We start from the raw sequence: 4,334 nt of genomic DNA, 5'->3' as shown, positions 1-4,334 counted from the left end.
GACCTAAAAAGTGCTTGGTTCATTGAAAATGTCTCTGTTTATAATTTCCTGTTACACACAGCATAATTAATGGCTTAAAACAGAAAGAGAGACATGTAGTGAGAGTTCTGCAACTTTTATTTCTTTTAAAAAACACAGAAATACTTTAAGAATATGTTTTTACTTTAATCTTAGGTGTAGGAATTTGGAGCTTCTTTGTAGCAGCTGTCATTTGCTCCAAGCTCTACCAGAGACATGGCTTTTGTCAGCTGCAGAAAGTGTTTACAGTTGTGGCATTTTGTTTGGAGTTCTGGGAACTTTTCAAAGGGTATATAATTGTTAGAACACTGATAGATGGGGTTGGTGGTTAATGGTCTTATTCAGAAGGGTTGGTTGCAGTTTGTTAGTAGTTGTGCTCATAGAAGAAATTAGATTCAAGGATTCTCTCTCTCTCTCTCTCTCTCTCTCTCTCTCTCTCTCTCTCTCTCTCTCTCAGTCTCCTTTCTATCCTATCTAGTAATAGGAATGAAACAAGGGTAGGAAAGAAGAACCCACAAAGCAGTAGAAGACAAGCTATACCTGTTGTCCAGGCTATCTTTTTTTCTAAATTTGATTACATTAATAAAATTTGTTTCTTATATTCATGTTTGTATGTGTGTCCACAACTGCACATGCCTACATGCTACAGTATACATGTGCAAGTCAGAGAACAACTCAGAGGAGTTAATTCTCTCTACCATTTGGCCTCTGTGAATGGAACCCAGACCATCAATGAAGCTTGCTCTCCCCAGTCAGGGTAAGTTCCTAACTATTGAATACCTGGTATTGCAATTAGACCTTGGATCTTCTGATTCTCCCTTTGTTGGTGGAACAGATCATAATTCTCTTGGATGAAAGTAAGGAATTTATGGTCCCTGACCAAGATCTGGAAAGCAGATTTTGTTCCCTGCCACTTCCTCACCTTTCAGACTCAGAGTACTCAGCTGTGAGCACTGTACCAAAATAATGCCTTACAGGCTGATAATTAGGACATTCTGGTCAGAATAGGTTGGGACTATCATTCCACAGATCATAATCCCATTTTCTTAGATGTTAAAATCCCCGAAGTCCAAAGTCTCTAATCAAAACGTCGTTAATATTAGAACTCAAAACAAATAAAATCTCAAAATATAATTCTATAAAATAGTTTAAAATTACTTAAATGACTTATATTTTAAAAGGAGAGTTAGTTGACATTGTAACTTAATTGTAACATTAAGTAGGTCACATGACATGATAAAATGGAACAATGGCATACACAATATCAACACTTAAACTTGCAACAGCATGAACAGCATTCATAAATAATAGGTCAAAAGTGAAATGTCTTTATACAAGTCACTGTCATTTGTAACTATGTCCACCAAACTTCATGACCACAGTCATCTGAGGTACCACTGGAGGTACCTAAGTCTATGGGGGATATGGGTTAAAAAAAAACAAACAAAAAACAAAAAACAAAAAACCTTAACGAGTCACAGTTGAACTGGTAGTGGAATCAAATAGCAGAGATACCAAGGACTCTTCTTTCACATGTACAAAGGCAGACCCTTAATTTACTTAGAAAGTTTCAACAGCTCTCTCACCGGTCCAGTGCTTAGACTGTCTTCTGAGCTGCTGCCAGTCATTCTGCCAGGAGACACAGTCCAAATTTACATAAACACCATCTTATACAGACAGGGATGCTGGGGTGTCTGCAGCATGGCCTCAGAGCTAGGGAAATGAATGGCATTTGAGTCCTCCCATTTGGAACTAAAAGTTTGAGGACAGCTAAGCTGAATGCAGATTGGAGCCAGAGCATCCTAAGGCTGCAAGATTAGTTAAGCCAGCAAAGGAAAGTCTCTCTCCAGGGAGACCCAGCCTCATGGATTTCTTTCATCTAGCACTCAGTTGTCAGTGCCTTCTGACACTAAAGGTGTGTTTCTAACCAAGTCAACTCAAACTCCTGCTGCTGAAACTGTTAAGATGTGGGGACATCTCTTCCACACACCCCAAACAAGGCATCCAGGTTCCTAAGCATTTACTCATCTAGTGACCACCAAACTTGCCCTCCCAGAACCCAGACTTCTGCCTCTATTACATAATTTTTTCCCAGTGGGAATGAATTGCAGCTTGCATGTGTTCTCAAGATTTCAACATTTGAGATTTTAATCTCCCAAGCTAATACATGTGGCAGATTTTAGATATAAGTATTTTGAATGGAGGTGGGAGGACTGAGAAGAGTACGGAGGGGAAACTGTGGTCAAGATGTAATAATAATAATAATAATAATAATTATTATTATTATTATTATTATTATTTCAATCTTCTAAGACTGCAACCCCCTGTCTTAGGTAATTTGGGACTGTGTCTCCTGGCAGAATGACTGGCAGCAGCTCAGAAGGCAGCCTAGGCACTGGAACGGTGAGAGAGCTATGCAGTGGGCTGCTCATCTCCATTTAAATGAAGCTGATGCTCAGGTTATGGGTTCTGACCCCACCATTGTACTTTTGCTTTCTCACCCCCTTCCCCCCTGTTTATTTAATCCTTGTTTCAAACTTTGACACAGATATGGAAGAGAAATGGATGTATAACATTGATTTGTGTGTGTTGAAATTTCACATTGCTTATTCCCAGTCCTTTAACCAAAAGGCAGACAACCCCCCAACTTGATCACCAAGGACAGGAGAAGAAGCCACTTCAAGTTATCTCTTTGCATGAGGTTAGGGGAAGAAGAAAGCTCTTGCTGGACCTTATTCTAGTTCCAGTTCAGCAACCGTAAAAAAGATTCACCATCCTTGGTGGTCAATTTCTCTTGCCCTAGCTTCAGCTCCAAGACAATGAAGGTCCACTGTGAAATGTTGAATTGGGCCTGCTCCTCAGCAGGCTGAGTATTCTGTCACAGTGCTGTTCCTGGGACTTTTCCTGGTTACCTTTGGACTGTTCTCTAAGCCCCACCCCCATTCTTTACATCTATCTTTAATCCTGTAGTTCAGCTCAGGATATGAGTCTCTCAAGCATTTGGCGACAAGTTTATATATATATATATATATATATATATAATTTCACATATATATATATATATTATTTCACAATTTTTTCCTTTGGTGGGTTACATTCCTTATATGTTTTTGAACTGAGCATGGAAAATATGGAAAATACATATCTTACCGCTAACCATTCTAATGGCTTGGGAAGATCTTGACTTTATAAGCCACCTTTGAGTTATAGTTTTCTCTATAAAGCAAAGTTTTATTAAATTATTTAGATTGTCTCAGTTCTGAATGTTTATTGAGGTGGTGATAAGACCCTGACTATACTATACATAATATATATATATTATATATTATATATTATATATTATATATTATATATTATATATTATATATTATATATTATATATTATATATTATATATTATATATTATATATATATTATGTATATTCACCTGGCACAGACATTTTCATAAGTGAGAGTTCATTAATGATTAATGATATTTTTCAAACCTTTTTTAATGGCTTGGGAAAAATGAGTTATACCTTATAAGGAAAATATAATTTTTCTTCAATAACTAATTATAATTTGGGCTTTTACATATTTTGTTCTTCTCTTTTTGGGTTTATCAGTGTACCTCCAACCTTATAAAATAATTCAACAAAGGAACCAAGAACATCACTTATTGTTTCCCAGTTTCATCTACCCATCCTCAAATTCTACAATTTCATTTTTACTTTTTGTTGAAAATTTCCACCATGTATATGTACTCCATTTTCATTATTCATTCATTGATTGATGGACATGGATATGCAAGTGTATCTGTGAAGTAGAGTAAGGAATTCTTTGGGTATATGCCCAGGGGTGGTAGAGATACATGATATGGTAGTTCTACTTTGAGCTTTTTAAGCTACCTCTATATTGATTTCCACCGTGACTGCATAAATTTATTCCTCACCAACAGTGGCCAAGGATTTCCCTTTCCTCACAACCTTATCAGAATTTGTTTTCATTTGTTGTGTAAATTGAAAAAAAATGAATTATGGAACAGGAAGGGTTAAATAGAGTGGGGATGAAAATAAAGATTAGAAGAGGAACTGCAATGAGTGATTACTAGCACTGAATTCCTTCTGAAACAATTATAAGAAAAACTACTGCAGCAGAAGCCTCCTACACTGGAAATATACTCATATATAAAAAAATCCTAAGTGGAGTTACTCTATAATGGGAGAAACAATTCCCCTATTGGGCATCACAGTCTAACAAAAAGCTCAATGTTGGAAATGGGTTACATCAACTGAAGTTATTGGCTGATAAGGTCCCATGAATCCCCAGATATCACA

This window comes from Mus pahari, chromosome 15, assembly GCF_900095145.1.
Source record: "Mus pahari chromosome 15, PAHARI_EIJ_v1.1, whole genome shotgun sequence".
NCBI classification, from domain to species: domain Eukaryota; kingdom Metazoa; phylum Chordata; class Mammalia; order Rodentia; family Muridae; genus Mus; species Mus pahari.
The sequence above is the reverse complement of the archived record's forward strand: the minus strand, read 5'-3'. Positions refer to the sequence as shown.